This window comes from Apium graveolens, chromosome 2, assembly GCF_009905375.1.
Source record: "Apium graveolens cultivar Ventura chromosome 2, ASM990537v1, whole genome shotgun sequence".
NCBI classification, from domain to species: domain Eukaryota; kingdom Viridiplantae; phylum Streptophyta; class Magnoliopsida; order Apiales; family Apiaceae; genus Apium; species Apium graveolens.
In genome coordinates this window covers 257,039,030-257,056,597 of record NC_133648.1, presented here as the reverse complement: position 1 = coordinate 257,056,597, position 17,568 = coordinate 257,039,030, and the positions used below count along the sequence as shown (strand labels likewise).

Sequence of the window (17,568 nt, the reverse complement as noted above, 5' to 3'; positions counted from 1 at the left end):
TAATTTGAGAATATATAGTATGAAGGCCTGAGAGCGAAACTAGTCACCTATGAACCCGACCATTGCACTAGGTGTCTATTCAACTTCTATCTCTTTTATGGATGTCTGGTAGTATGGTACTCGTGCAACAAAAGTTGGCGTTTATCAGTTTTGTGTTGTCTGATTAGTGTCATCACTATTGCATGCTAAGGTTAAGGACAATAAGGCTATTAAATGAAATATTTAATGAAGTTAGAATCCCATGTTGTCATATATATTAATTCAACCAATCTCATTCTCTTAGTTATAATTGTTATCTTAATTCTTAGTTATAAACAACCTAAATTGTTATCGTCTTAGCATTGAATAATAGCCATACATTGTTGCTTAAGTGCATGAATTAAATAGTTAACCAACGCCAGTCTCTATGGGAACAAACTAGAAAAGATTCTATATTACTTATGAACGTGTATACTTGCGTGAATTATTAGCGCGTGTTTAGCGACTAACAAGTTTTTGGCGCCGCTGCCGGGGACTGCAGTGATAATTTATAGTTTATGTGTTTTCCATCAGTGGTCGTTAAAGTTCATTGACTTGGACATTGTTACTTATTTGTTTCCTTGTCTTATTTCAGGTACTCTAGTGAGAGTGTATGCATACGCGTTCGCGTACTCATAAGAGAACACTGGTTAAAGCTGAGGAAGAACTTGTGGTGGTTCCAAGGGAAGTTTTTGAGGAAGAAAAGAAGGTAGAAGAAGAAGAGAAAGTCGAGGAACCAGCTTTAGTAGAGATGGGTGATCAAGCAGAAAATCCTAAGGCTTCGATGGACTATTCTCAGACTAAGATCAATGACCTTCAGTCAAGCATCATCAGGCCAGCCATCAGGGGTAACACTTTTGAGATCAAGTCAAGCACGATTCAGATGATACAGAACTCAGATTATTTTGGGGGTTCTCCTACTGAAGGAACCAACATGCACATCAGGGATTTCATCGAGATCTACGACACGTTCAAATTTAATGATATGACTGAAGATGCTATCAAGTTGCGACTCTTCCCATTCTCTCTGAGGGACAAAGCTAAGTGCTGGTTACATTCTCTACCAGCAGGGTCTATCACCACTTGGGAAGATCTTGCTCAAAAGTTTCTCACTAAATTCTTCCCTATGGAAAAGACTGCTGCAATCAGGAATGCTCTTACTCAGTTTTCTCAGCAAACTGAAGAATCTCTGTGTGAGGCTTGGGATCGATATAAGGAGATGCTAAAGAAGTGTCCACACCATGGCATGCCTGATTGGATGATTATTAATTGTTTCTACAATGGATTGGGTGCTACTTCTAGACCCATGTTTGATGCATCATTAGGAGGAGCCTTGTGAGCTAAAAGCTACGATGAAGCTTATGAACTCATTGAACTGATGGCTGCTAATGAGTACCAGAATCCTTCCCAAAGACTAACTCATGGAAAGGTAGCAGGAATTCTGGAGTTGGATGCAGCAACTGCTATAGCTGCCCAACTTAAGGCTTTAACAATGAAGGTGGACACTTTGGCTAATTACGGAGTTAATCAAATCGCTAGTGTCTGTGAGCTTTGTGCTAGTGCCCACGAGACTGACCAGTGCGCAATTTCTAGTGAATCAGCTCAGTTTGTGAGCAACTTTCAGCGTTCGCAGCAACCTGTGCCAGCCACTTATTGTTAGTGTTTGTGCCCTAGAGACAACACTATTATGTTTATATTATGAAACATTTGAATTATCAATTAAGATTATATGGATTATTTTTTAGTAATTTATTATATCTTTATTTTCTGTGATAAGATGTTAGATTAATAAATGTCCTTAGAATATGATATGTAAATCTATATCTCTAAGTACATGACTTAGAAATGAGATTATGAGAATAGTATTGATATTCCTAAAGGTCCCTAGTCAAGTATTATTGTTAAAGGACGATAATAAATACATTGAGACTAGTGTGTTTGTTGGCTGATGATCACATCTCATTGATCATAGGTATGGTGATACTAAAGTCAAAACACAGGCACATGTATTAAATACATGGTGCTGGATTGACCCGTTGTGAGATACTACATGTTTATAGTGTCATAAGTTAATCTCACAGTGATAATGATGTATTGGTCCTTTGACCTGAAATCATTATATTTCTATACGAGAATTAATATACTTTGATACTATTAAAAGTTATCCTTGACCGGGTAATAATAAAAGTAGAAATTGGGTACATTATGAATCGTATGAGAAATATGAATGATCTAGATAGGATTTAGCCCTCCATTATTAAAAGAGTGATATTATTGGCCTCTTGATTGAGTAAGACTATAAAATGCATGGCCGTGCTCAAATACGGATTTGTTTAATAGTTTACTCATTGATCAAGAAACGAAGGATTGAACGTTAACAGAGGATGACACAATGCATGCCTCGAATTTGATCTAAAATATAAGGCTAAAAGGATTATATTATATTGCACATTATTCACGAAAGGTTTAATTAATCACTGATTTAATTATTATTACTTGGGTAACAATGATGTATTACTAGATGCCGCTCATTGTTTATAATTTTAAATTAGATTTAAAATTATTGCCAACATAATAATAACCTAAAGGGTCGCACAAAGAATGATTGAAGGATTATTTAATTTAAATTCGGATTTAAATTAAATGTAAGTAATTCAAATTATTTGTTATTAATTAAGTGTGACTTAATTAATTAAATAAATAGGAAATTCGAATTTAATATTAAATCTGAAATTAAGTTATTGGATGATTAAGTGAGACTTAATAATACAATAATTAGAATTTTGAATTTAATAATAATAATAACTCTAAAATTCAGTTTAGGGTTGGAGGCCCATTAGCTCTTGCCTATATAATATCTTTTTCTAATAGAATTAGGGTTACACGTTTTATTTGATAAAACATAAACCCTAGAAGCTTGAAGAGAGATATGGAGAGCAAGAAGGCGACCTCAAGAACGTGCTAGTACACACCCATCCTCCGGGCGATCATTCGTGTGGATACCTTCAAGGCGTAGATCGTTCCAGCGACGAGCTACGTGGTGATCATTCAAGACTTCCATATTTGCATTAACGTAAAACTTCTTAAGGTAAACATACTGAACTACGAATTAAATATTGTTTTTCGCATCGATCCTACGGAGGGTTTTGATTTTTAAGATTTAAATTTACATTTTTTGTTGCGTTTATGTGCTAAAAATCCTTCAATGGCATCAGAGCTACTTGCGAAAAGTTCTTAATTCATTTATAACCGTTTTCGATATATGAGCATGTACGTGATTTGCCATGATTTGATGTTGATATAATATGCTTGTATATGTATGGTTTTGAATATATGATATTCATGTGAGTTGTATAATCATAGATGATTAAGTAATCTGTATATATACTGATATATACATGATTTATGTTTGTTCTAATTATGAGAATTGTATTAGATACGGATTCTAAATTGGCTGCTGCAGATTTGCTGAAATCTGGGTCTGGTGTCCGATTTACGCAATTGAATACCCTATTCGATAGGTAAACGAGCGTTTGAACATCGTTTACTGCCTATAAACAGTGATTCTTATTTTTATGATTTGATTCTGATTTTTTTGATTTTTGTCATATTTCTTTTATGATTAGATCATGGATAATATAATATGTTAAAATCAGATTATGTGTTTTAACATGCTTTTATGTGTTTTATGAGCATGGTGGATGGTTATGTCCTTTCGACCATAGTGTAATGGTTTTGGTTTTGGTTTTAATTACGACTTGCATGTCGTCAATCTTTGTAATTATAAATCTCGAATGTGACTCGAGTTATTCTTGTAAGTCACTAGATTAGTTTTACTTTCAATCATTTAATGTAATTGAAGACTCAAAAAGGCTATCCAATGAAGGTGATTCAAAGAAGAAGATGAGGCATACAAGAAGTCTAAACAAAGAAGAAAACTTATGTAATAAGTAGTTGTATTTATTTCCATCACCACATTAGATTAACCTTGATCTTTATCATGAGCTTGATAAAGATCACATAGGATGGGGCCATAACCAAACACATTTACTTTATTGCACTTTACATATTGATGTATGAATGTATGCATAGAATAGTTAATGTTGCATACTTTAATTAGATTAATCATGCATGAATGTATGTATTAGATACGTCACCCATGCCATGCCTAAACAAGATAAAATATGTGATTATGAGATTCTCGTGTTTATGAAACACGGAATGAAATATGAATCTTCTTTATTTCCGACATGGGGCGATTTTGTCAACAACGGGTTCATAGAACTTGTAAGGCTGTGGGTTTTAAGCGAGACCGATGTGACTCCTTGACTACCTGGAAATCAAACCATTGATGAGTATTGATTTGAAGTATTTTATTCAAGGAAAAATTAGGAATCTCTTTATGATGGGATCATGATCGTTATAATACTAACAAAACCCTAATGTTTATATTAAGTTATTTAAATGCCTTCCAATATGTCCAACGCGTTAACCCCTAGATTGATAAGGAGTGGGTTCGCCAGAGCGAAGTACTCCCATCTATCGTGGGACGGCGTGTTGAAGTATATGATACTTTTTAGACCTTTGGGTTTTAACTTAACTAAGTTACCACAATAGGATTGTGAACTTAGAGGCATAGAGTTTGGTGAGATTTATTGGATAAATAAGAATAAATATTGTTCCACTAAGCTATCCAAGAGTTATATAGTTGATATAATTGATAAATGTTGTCTACCTTATTGAATCATGTTTTAGGAGTAAATCCAAAGCTGAACTAAAACATTGTGAAAATTTGGATCTTGGCTCACTAGAAAGTATATAGAAGATACTCTTTCCGAATTAATAAGTAGGGCTATTAATTTGATAAAATAGTGGGAGATATATATTTTGAATATATATGAATAATCACTTGAACATAATTTAATAATCATCTGTAAACTAATTTATATTATGCACTTTAAACATTGTAGATATCAAATGGCAATCAATTCAAACAACTTCTCTGTGCGATCAGTCCTTGAGAAGGACAAGCTGACAGGAACAAACTTCCTTGACTGGCAGAGGAACTTGAGGATTGTCCTCAAACAAGAGGGCTAGCTCTATGTCATAGATATCCCTCGCCCTGCACCTCTCCCTGAAGGAGCATCCCGTGCTCAACATAATGTTTATCAGAAACATATCGATGATGACACGGATGTTCAATGTCTCATGTTAGCGACCATGAGTGCTAAACTTCAGAAACAACATGAGAATATGGATTCTTATGATATGATTGAGCACCTTAAATGTATGTTTGAAGGACAGGCTTGTCAGGAGAGGTTTGATACTTTCAAATTGTTGCATGCATGTAAGCAGGGAGAACGTGATCCGGTTGGACCGCATGTTCTAAGGATGATTGGGTATATTGAGTACCTTTCCAAGTTGGGTGCCCCGATTGCTGTGGAGCACCAGATTGACCTAATTTTACAATCTTTAAACAGCAGCTATTCTCAATTTATGATGAATTACAATATGAATGAGATAGATAAGAACCCCACCGAACTATTGGCTATGTTAAAAACTACTGAGACCAACGTTCAGAAGGCATCCCCTGCTCTCATGTTGATGGTGAATAAGGGGAAGGCCAAAAGAAAGGGTAAATGGAAAGGCAAGAGGAAGATGGGATCTAAATCGAATGCCAATCTGAAACCTGATCCAACCAAGGCTTTGAAGCCTTAAGGTGGTGTTCCAAAGGTTGGTGATTGTCACTATTGTGGCGCCCTCCAAACCCGGGTCAGAAGTTTGGGGTCCACACACACCTTAATTATAACCTGCTTATAACAATAATAAAGATAATAATAATATATGCAGTGACCCTACTTACCAACCACCACGGACCGCAACAGGTTAAAGTATGCACACAAGCCAAACACACTAATATATTACAAACCGTTCAAATCCCGACTATTTCAAACTCACAATGAGTATTAAACATTATTACAAACTTTTACAAACTTAAATTATCCCAAAAGAAGCCTACTAGCTCAGCTTCCTCAACCTGAACCCCTAGCTCTCGCGCTGGACTGGGGATCCTCGCTACCAACTGGTTCCTTTTTAATTGGAAAGAATATAAACAACATCGCACAAATGAGCTAACTAGCTCAGCAAGTCACAATGACAAAACAAAGAATAATGATCATCAGGTGAATATGATTATGATATTAAGTGAATAATGGATTATGATTTAGAATTGGATATTATACTTTTAATTTAAAAACCAAGGTTAGGCTGCTGATCAGTCACGCACTAACCCCGAGCAAGGCACATAACATTGCTCTAACTACTAGATCCAAGGCACACATTGGCCTAACTTGACCATTATATGGTCTGACCACGAATCTGGTCCACAATTTTATAAAAACAATCCAATTATAACATAATAACAGAATATGCAATAATAAATAATAACCGAAATCATTAACAATAATAAATGTTTAACAATGAAAGGGTTTCAATCCTTGTAAGGATCAACAAGGTACTTTCAAAGCTTGAATGTTGGGTAACGAAAGAATTGGATAACAAAGGAAACTACGTTTCAGGGTTTCAAGGATTTGGTCTTTCAAAGCATAAGATATCATGGATTGAGTATATAATAATTCAGTTCAGTGTCTGGTATTTAGTTTGTATGTATTTGTGGAGTAGTATCGTAGATTCGTTGTTCGTGTTTGGGTATACAATAATCAATGGCTTAGAAAGAATATGGTTCATGGCTCAAGAACAATAACTGAAATCAGGATTTAGGTTTCCGTTCTTCAAAGCACTTGAAATGTCAACAAGACTATTAAGAATTACAATATTTCGAGAAAGTTCAGAACACTTGCCTGGTATTAGCTTACTACTCTGCACTCGCTTCCAATCACAACCGTCTTACTCCTCAACTATCTGTTTCCCTTTCCTACGTCTTGCCTCTTCTGCTCACATAGCATACGCATCTATCAATAATTTACTCATGGAATTCTATTCAACACATACTTCTATCTACCCTTCGTTTTACCCAAATCCGATTAACGGATTGAAAGTTATGCAATAATCAAGTAAACACCGAATATATAGACCGATAGTCAATTAACAAGTCACATATAGCACATAATACATCACGTAATCAATCATATATTATTTATAAAGAAGTCTCGGGTCATAAATAGGCTTTCTGGTATTTAAAATGATTTTTAAAACATTTTTCGGAATTAAAACGGGTCGTTGGACCAATTTTGGGTTAATAAACAGGGTTCGATTGGCCAATTCTGGCTCCGAAATAATTTTAGAATAATTATCGAGCCTTGGAAATAATTTAGAATAATATTTTAAAGCTCGAAACTATTTTTCAAAATTTTTAAATCATTTTTAAATAATTAAATCTAATTAAATAATTAATTAAAATCAATTAATAATTAATTAAATCAATTAATCAATTAATTGACCAATTAATTGACCAATTAATCAATTATAAATTAACTGAAATTAATTAACTAATTAATTTAGATTTATTTGTGAATTAAAAATAATTTTCAGAATTAAAATAATAATTTTTAAAATTTTCAGAAATTAAAAATGAATTTTTATAATAAAAATAAATAGGAAATATTATTTTTAAACATTTTTAAAACAGAAATCCAATTTTTGCAAAGTCTGGAAACTACAGGAACCAAACTGCATCGTTTTCAAAACTTCAGGGACCAAACTGCAATTTTGCAGTCCAGTCCCCGGAAAAAGTCGGGGATGGCCGGAGAACACGTTCCCGGCGTCCTCACCCCACCAACACCTCCAGATCACATCTACACAACACCAGGAACACAACCATGCAATCAATTCATCATAACAATCCCTGAGTTGGCCGGAATTTGGCCGTGAAATTTTCCAGTTTCTGGCGAACATCGGAAAACTTCAAAACACAACTCCCTTCTCTACAGACCTCGTTGGTTCATGAAACTTATACGACTAGATTGCAAATTTCACAGAGAACACAACCCACTATAACACAACATCAATCTATCAAAGAATAAGAAACCCCCAAATTTCAATTAAGAACATTCATACGGGTTATAAACCCTAATTTTGAAATTCGAAAATCAAACTCAAATTTGAACATGTTATTGAACTCCAAATTAGACGTATGACATATGAAAATCATCAGGAAAACAAGCTCTACAACATGCAATCATCAAATCATACAAACAATCATCCGAACAAAAATTCATATTTTTAATAAAATAAATTCAAAAATAATTAAATTTTTAGAAAAATAACCTTGATTTCTGCAGTGAAACAAAGCTCAGAATCTGATAGAACACTTCAAATCCTTCGTTTTGGTTACTCAAGTTTTGAAAACAGAGATCGGTAACGCCTTCGTTTTACTGTTTGATTCTTAGAACAGTTTTAGGAAATTAGGGTTTTTCTCTGAAAATTATATAATTATCTGTCTGCAAATGATTTTGATACGAAATAAAATACGGTAAAAGGCTATTTATAATTACGGAAAATTAGTATCCCGTTGGATCATTCCGGATATAAAACGGTACGTTTATTTGTAAAAACTGATCCAAACGGTATCGGTTTTCGGGATAATTATCCAAATCAGTACAATTTGTACTGCGGTCTTGGTCTCAGCACCTGGTTACACGTATTACGAAGTGATAATTGTGATAGTTTAATAAAAAGCTCCCGTTTATCGAAAATACGGGTTTTATTGATTTACCGAAAGGAATATTGTATCGAAAATGTTGTGCCGGGACCCGCGCAGGACAAACCGTACGCCGGATCGAAAAAGTCGAAACATGGAATATGCTCGGAATATTACAATTAGGTTAGGAAGGAGTTCTCGAAAGATTTTCGGGTTCCAAAAATGTAACAACGGTTGACGTCGGTTGGTTCCCGTTTTTATAAAATAGATTTTAATTACCCGGAAAAAGATTTCAGAAATTTTATATGATTCTTATAAATCCATAAACCAACATAAAAATAATTAGGAAGATATGACAATTATCTATATTTTATTTTGGACATATAAAAATTAAAATACTCAATTAATATTATTTTTGAATATTCGAGTACAGATAACACTTAACAATTAGCTCACAGAATAGATACTGAACACACATAATAATTATATAATAGCAAAAATAATTACACGATATATCCCGGATATTACATCCTTCCCCCCTTAAAAGGATTATGTCCTCAGAATCTCTAAGAAAACAAATGAGGGTACTTTTCTCTCATATCACTTTCTAACTCCCAGGTTGACTCTTCAACCTTTGGGTTTCTCCACAATACTCTTACTAACTTTACTACTTTATTTCTCAATACTTTCTCTCTTTCCTCTAGAATCTCTATCGGACTCTCTACATATGATAAATCTGCTTGAAGTTCTATTGGCTCATATTCTATTACATGCCTGGAGTCTGGATTATATTTCTTAAGCATTGATTTGTGAAAAACATTGTGAATGTGCTCCATGTGCGGAGGTAACGCCAATTTGTAAGCTACTTTGCCAATACGCTTTAGGATTTCAAAAGGTCCGACATATCTTGGGTTTAGCTTCCCTTTCTTCCCAAACCTCGTTAGTCCTTTCCACGGTGATACTTTCAATAGTACCAAGCTTCCTTCTTCAAATTCCATGTCTTTTCTTGACTGGTCTGCATATTTCCTTTGACGATCTTGTGTGGCTATTAATCTTTTCTGGATAAGTTCAACAACTTCCTTTGTCTGCTGTACCAGTTCAGGTCCAAGTATCTTGCGTTCTCCTACTTTGTCCCAATATATTGGAGATCTACATTTGCGTCCATAAAGGGCTTCATAGGGTGGCATTCCAATGCTAGCATGATAACTGTTGTTGTAAGCAAACTCTACCAGGGGTAAATGTTCGTCCCAACTTCCTTTGAAATCAATCGCACAAACACGTAACATATCCTCGATTGTCTGGATCGTTCTTTCACTTTGGCCATCCGTTTGGGGGTGATAGGCCGTACTCATATTCAATCTTGTTCCCAAACATTCTTGAAAACTCTTCCAGAATCTTGAATTAAACCTTGGATCTCGATCAGATACAATAGACACAGGAACTCCATGACGAACTACAATTTCTTTTAGGTACATATGGACCAACTTGTTGAGCGAAAAACTTTCATTTATAGGCAGAAAATGAGCTGACTTGGTAAGTCTATCTACTATAATCCAAATGGCATCATGATTAGCCCTTGTCCTTGGTAATCCAACTATGAAATCCATGGTAATATGTTCCCACTTCCACTCTGGAATCTCCAATGGCTGTAGCAATCCGCTTGGTCTCTGATGCTCTGCTTTAACTCTCTGACAGGTATAGCATTTGCAAACCCATTCCGCAATTTTCCTTTTCATATCTGGCCACCAATAATTCTTCGTTAAATCTCTGTACATTTTGGTACTACCTGGATGGATGGAATATCTTGAACTATGTGCCTCTTGTAAAATTTCATTTTTCAGCTCCGTCACTGGTGGAATCCAAATTCTTGAAGAAAACCTAAGAATACCTTGATTATCTTGTTGCGTGCATAATTCCTCACCTACCAAACTATTTATATCTTGATTCATTACCTCTTTCTGGCATTTCTTTATTTTCTCCAATAACTCCGGTTGGAAAATCATACCGTACACTTTTACTTCCTCAGGCTTGAAAATTCTAATCTCCAATTCCAATTTTTGAAATTCTTTATATATCTCTTCAGGTACGGTTAACACATTTAACTTTTCCTTCCGACTTAACGCATCTGCTACAATGTTCGCTTTACCGGGATGATAATTAATCGAGCAATCATAATCCTTGATCAATTCTAACCATCTCCTTTGTCTCATATTAAGTTCCTTCTGGGTAAATATATATTTCAAATTTTTGTGATCCGTGAAAATCTCACATTTTTTTCCATACAAATAATGTCTCCAAATCTTCAAAGCAAATACTATGGCTGCTACCTCCAAATCATGAGTAGGGTACTTCTGTTCGTGTGGTTTCAATTGCCTTGACGCATACACAATCACCTTATCGTGCTGCATAAGAACACATCCTAATCCTTTGTAAGAAGCATCGCTATAAATTACGAAATTCCCTTGATCGTCTGGAAGTGGCAAAACAGGTGCCGTGATTAATCTCCGCTTCAATTCCTGAAAACTTTCTTCGCACTTGTCGTTCCATATAAACTTTTCATTCTTTCGTGTAAGCTTTGTCAATGGTGTTGCAATTCTTGAGAAATTCTGAACGAATCGTCGATAATATCCTGCCAATCCCAAGAAACTTCTTACCTCAGTGGGTGTTCTCGGTCTTTCCCAATTCGTAATTGCCTCGATCTTTGCCGGGTCCACTTTGATCCCTTCATTACTGACTATGTGTCCTAAGAACTGAACTTCCTGTAGCCAAAACTCACACTTCGACAATTTAGCATATAACTTCTTTTTCCTTAAAATCTCCAAAGCCGTTCTCACATGTTCCGCATGATCCTCTTCCATCTTTGAATAGATTAAAATATCGTCTATAAACACAATAACAAACTTATCCAAATACTCTTTGAAAATTTTGTTCATCAGGTCCATAAACGTTGCTGGGGCGTTGGTCAATCCAAAAGACATCACTAAAAACTCGTAATGTCCATACCTTGTTCTGAAAGCTGTCTTTGGTATATCTTCTGGTTTGATCCTCAGTTGATGATATCCCGATCTTAAATCGATTTTGGAGAAATACTTGGCTCCCTTTAATTGGTCAAACAAATCATCAATTCTGGGTAACGGATACTTATTCTTGATTGTCAACTTGTTGAGCTCCCTATAGTCGATGCACAGTCTCATGCTTCCATCTTTCTTCTTGATAAATAATACCGGTGCACCCCACGGGGATACGCTGGGTCTGATTACTCCTTTCTCTAACAGCTCTTGTAATTGCTTTGCTAACTCTTTCATCTCAACAGGCGCCATTCTGTACGGGGCCTTGGATACTGGTTCGGTTCCAGGTGCTAAGTCGATTGCAAATTCAATTTCTCTATCTGGAGGAAGTCCTGGTAACTCGTCGGGAAATACGTCTGGAAATTCCTTCACAACTGGAATATCTTCAAGTTTTGCTGGCTCCTGACTTCTGTCGATCACATATGCTACGAAATGCTCACATCCTTGTCGTAGTAACTTCTTGGCTTGAATCATCATTAAGAACTTCTTTACCTGCTTCTGTCCTTTGAACGTTACTATTCTTTCGTCTGGCATTTTCACCATTACTTTCTTATTTCGACAATCTATCTGAGCATCATGCTTAGATAACCAATCCATCCCTAATATAACGTCAAATTCTCCTAACTTAAACGGTATCAAATCTACATAAAACTTACTACCAGAAATCTCAATCTCACAATTCCCACAAACTTGGTTAACAGTTACACGTTCTTGATTTGCTAATTCCACAGTCATTATTTCATTTAAGCACTCAACTGGACAATTTAATTTACTAACAAAATCTTGTGAAACAAACGATCGAGTTGCTCCCAAATCTATTAACACTTTGGCACATAAAGAATTCACATTAAGCGTACCTGCCACGACATCCGCATCCTGGATCACATCCTTCACCGACATGTCAAAAACTCTAGCCCTCGGAGTCTCATTCACTGTTGGGGTAGATCCCATAATTCTCAATGCATTACTAACTGGGGCTGGTGTCTTGCAATCCCTGGCCATATGTCCTGGCTTCCCACATTTAAAGCATGTGAATCCAATGACTGGAACCTTCACTGCTAGATTCCGGATAGGCTGATCCTTATTTGCTGGCTCTCTTGCTGGCTGATTTCGGCACTCCCTCGAGTAGTGCCCTTTCTGGTTGCATTTAAAACATACCATATTCAACTTGTTACAAACTCCTCCATGCTTCTTTCCACATACTTGACAATCTGGAAAAGTTAATCTCAACTGATTCGGCTGATTCACATTAGCTGGACGATTGCCCTGGCCTCCGTCTCCTGCATTTTGTCTCCTGAAATTAAAATTTCTCCCTGGCTGAAACTTGCCCTTCTTAAAATTTGGAAACTTCCCTGTTTGTGACTGACCCTCACTTCCCTCAACTTTCCTTTTTTTGCTTTCCTTTTCTTTCTGGAACATCTCACACTCTGTCTCTGCGATCATAGCTTTCTGTACAACCCCGTCATAGGTATCCAATTCAAAAATAGCTACCTTCCCTCTGATCCATGGCTTCAAGCCTTGCTGGAATCTCTTAGCTTTCTTTCTATCAGTATCAACATACGACGGCACATACCTTGACAATTCCTCAAACTTCCCCTCATAATCTGTTACCGACATGTTCCATTGCTTTAATTCTAAAAACTTCAGCTCCATTTGATCCTGAACAAACAGAGGAAAATACTTTTCTAAAAACAATTCCTTAAACCTTTCCCAAGTAATAACATCTGTGCTTTCCAATGTCTTCACCATCTCCCACCAATAGGTGGCCTCATTCTTCAGATAGTAACTTGCAAATTCAACCTTCTGCTCCTCTTTCACTTTTACTAAGGCAAATGCCTTCTCTATTTCCTTTAACCACACATTTGCTTCAATTGGCTCTAAGGAACCCTTGAATTCTGGTGGGTTTACTGCCTGAAAAGTTTTGAAAGTTACCTGGGGATTGGTCTGTCTCTGCTGTTGTTGTGCCAGGTGAACTGTTTGTTGGGCCAGGATTTGAAGAATCTGGGCTATTGCTGGGTCCATGGGTCCTGGGTTCACATTTGGATTTATATCATCTTGGTTATTATTGTTGTTGGTTTCTTCATTCTGGGTGTTGGTGCGGGTATTTCTTTTGGGAGGCATTTTCTGTAAAGAATCAATCAATTTATTTAGCTTTTGAATCAAATATTTGCATAAAAGAAAAGTTTTGTAAAACAGGAATATCTCTTTTTGAAAATAGTTGTAATTAAGTAAATTGCATGCTTCTTTACAGAATATAAACAGTTATGGAAAACAGGGTACATGGTATCACAGGGTATACTAGTGCAATAAATAAGGTAAAGTAAAACAGGTGTGATAAAGTAGATGACAGTGTTGGAAAGGAAAAAGGTACTGATATATATAGATCAAAAGTTTTAGGTAGTACAAGCGTAAAGACGCTTCGGAAGTAAAAGCAAAAGGGTACAATAACCTACTCACTAGTCAACATCGCTAGTCTATAAATACAACTCAAAAGTCTACTGATACACACTACACACTACTGTACATACTACATAACCATAACAACACTGCTCAGCATCTCCATTTCAGAATCTCTGGCTCATAGCAAATCTGGACCTCCTATCTCCTCAAGCTCTTCTAGAACCCACTTAGCCCACTCCACTAGGAAATCAGGGGTGATGTCCTCATGTGTAGCCTCAGCAATCCTCACAGCAGCTGCTCTACGAAACGCCTGGAGCCTCTCCCTAAGTCGCCTCTCACCACTCCCCATCTCTCTGGTACGCATGATATGCAATAACTCCTGGATCTGACCCTGTAGGAATCGCTGCTCCATAAGGCAAGCCTCAAACTGATGATATGGGACAGGATAGGAAGAGAACTGGAAAGGTACTCCTGTGACTGAATGACTAGTAAAGCCTGAATCAGTAGGTGGGGGTCCTCTGACAGGTGGCCTCATGCCTGGAGGTGGAATAGCCTGCAGTGGTACGGGCTGCAACACCGGTGGAGGTAGAATAGCCAATGCTGGTGAAATAACAAGACGTGGATCCGATGTTGGTGCTCCAACTGAAGGCTCTGAGTAATCAGCTGATATGGGAATAAAAGAGTCGGCCATCTCTGCTATCTGAAATCATATCACAATATAAGAATCTCGTACCATAACACGAACTATACTAATACCTGATATACCGAAGCACTCAACCTCTCGACGTTCTATCATCCTATGCATTACTTCTAATTCTAACCCTCTACCCATTCCCGTCAACCTAGGCTTGTGTCAGTGACTTATAACCTGTAGCTCTGATACCAAACCTATGGCGCCCTCCAAACCCGGGTCAGAAGTTTGGGGTCCAGACACACCTTAATTATAACCTGCTTATAACAATAATAAAGATAATAATAATATATGCAGTGACCCTACTTACCAACCACCATGGACCGCAACAGGTTAAAGTATGCACACAAGCCAAACACACTAATATATTACAAACCGTTCAAATCCCGACTATTTCAAACTCACAATGAGTATTAAACATTATTACAAACTTTTACAAACTTAAATTATCCCAAAAGAAGCCTACTAGCTCAGCTTCCTCAACCTGAACCCCTAGCTCTCGCGCTGGACTGGGGATCCTCGCTACCAACTGGTTCCTTTTTAACTGGAAAGAATATAAACAACATCGCACAAATGAGCTAACTAGCTCAGCAAGTCACAATGACAAAACTGAGAATAATGATCATCAGGTGAATATGATTATGATATTAAGTGAATAATGGATTATGATTTAGAATTGGATATTATACTTTTAATTTAAAAACCAAGGTTAGGCTGCTGATCAGTCATGCACTAACCCCGAGCAAGGCACACAGCATTGCTCTAACTACTGGATCCAAGGCACACATTGGCCTAACTTGACCATTATATGGTCTGACCATGAATCTGGTCCACAATTTTATAAAAACAATCCAATTCTAACATAATAACAGAATATGCAATAATAAACAATAACCGAAATCATTAACAACAATAAATGTTTAACAATGAAAGGGTTTCAATCCTTGTAAGGATCAACAAGGTACTTTCAAAGCTTGAATGCTGGGTAATGAAAGAATTGGATAACAAAGGAAACTACGTTTCAGGGTTTCAAGGATTTGGTCTTTCAAAGCATAAGATATCATGGATTGAGTATATAATAATTCAGTTCAGTGTCTGGTATTTAGTTTGTATGTATTTGTGGAGTAGTATCGTAGATTTGTGGTTCGTGTTTGGGTATACAATAATCAATGGCTTAGAAAGAATATGGTTCATGGCTCAAGAATAATAACTGAAATCAGGATTTAGGTTTCCGTGCTTCAAAGCACTTGAAATGTCAACAAGACTATTAAGAATTACAATATCTCGAGAAAGTTCAGAACACTTGCCTGGTATTAGCTTACTACTCTGCACTCGCTTCCAATCACAACCGTCTTACTCCTCAACTATCTGTTTCCCTTTCCTACGTCTTGCCTCTTCTCCTCACATAGCATACGCATCTATCAATAATTTACTCATGGAATTATATTCAACACATACTTCTATCTACCCTTCGTTTTACCCAAATCCGATTAACGGATTGAAAGTTATGCAATAATCAAGTAAACACCGAATATATAGACCGATAGTCAATTAACAAGTCACATATAGCACATAATACATCACGTAATCAATGATATATTATTTATAAAGAAGTCTCGGGTCATAAATAGGCTTTCTGGTATTTAAAATGATTTTTAAAACATTTTTCGGAATTAAAACGGGTCGTTGGATCAATTTCGGGTTAATAAACAGGGTTCGGTTGGCCAATTGGTTCGGTTGGCCAATTCTGGCTCCGAAATAATTTTAGAATAATTATCGAGCATTGGAAATAATTTAGAATAATATTTTAAAGCTCGAAACTGTTTTTCAGAATTTTTAAATCATTTTTAAATAATTAAATCTAATTAAATAATTCATTAAAATCAATTAATAATTAATTAAAATCAATTAATAATTAATTAAATCAATTAATAATTAATTAAATCAATTAATCAATTAATCGACCAATTAATTGACCAATTAATCAATTATAAATTAACTGAAATTAATTAACTAATTAATTTAGATTTATTTGTGAATTAAAAATAATTTTCAGAATTAAAATAATAATTTTTAAAATTTTCAGAAATTAAAAATGAATTTTTATAATAAAAATAAATAGGAAATATGATTTTTAAACATTTGTAAAACATAAATCCAATTTTTGCAAAGTCTGGAAACTACAGGGAACAAACTGCATCGTTTTCAAAACTTCAGGGACCAAACTGCAATTTTGCAGTCCAGTCGCCGGAAAAAGTCGGGTATGGCCGGAGAACACGTTCCCGGCGTCCTCACCCCACCAACACCTCCAGATCACATCTACACAACACCAGGAACACAACCATGCAATCAATTCATCCTAACAATCCCTGAGTTGGCCGGAATTTGGCTGTGAAATTTTCCAGTTTCCGGCGAACATCAGAAAACTTCAAAACACAACTCCCTTCTCTACAGACCTCGTTGGTTCATGAAACTTATACGACTTGATTGCAAATTTCACAGAGAACACAACCCACTATAACACAACATCAATCTATCACAGAATAAGAAACCCCCAAATTTCAATTAAGAACATTCATACGGGTTATAAACCCTAATTTTGAAATTCGAAAATCAAACTCAAATTTGAACATGTTATTGAACTCCAAATTAGACGTATGACATATGAAAATCATCAGGAAAACAAGCTCTACAACATGCAATCATCAAATCATACAAACAATCATCCGAAC

General features: G+C 36.0%; 1 non-coding gene across 1 annotated transcript; it reads right to left on the bottom strand.

Moving 5' to 3' along the window:
- Window positions 1-1,159: 1,159 nt before the first annotated feature.
- Window positions 1,160-1,266, bottom strand: LOC141709744 (small nucleolar RNA R71). The gene has a single exon (XR_012570307.1). It is a non-coding gene; the product is annotated as a small nucleolar RNA R71 (small nucleolar RNA).
- Between the last annotated feature and the right edge of the window lie 16,302 nt (window positions 1,267-17,568).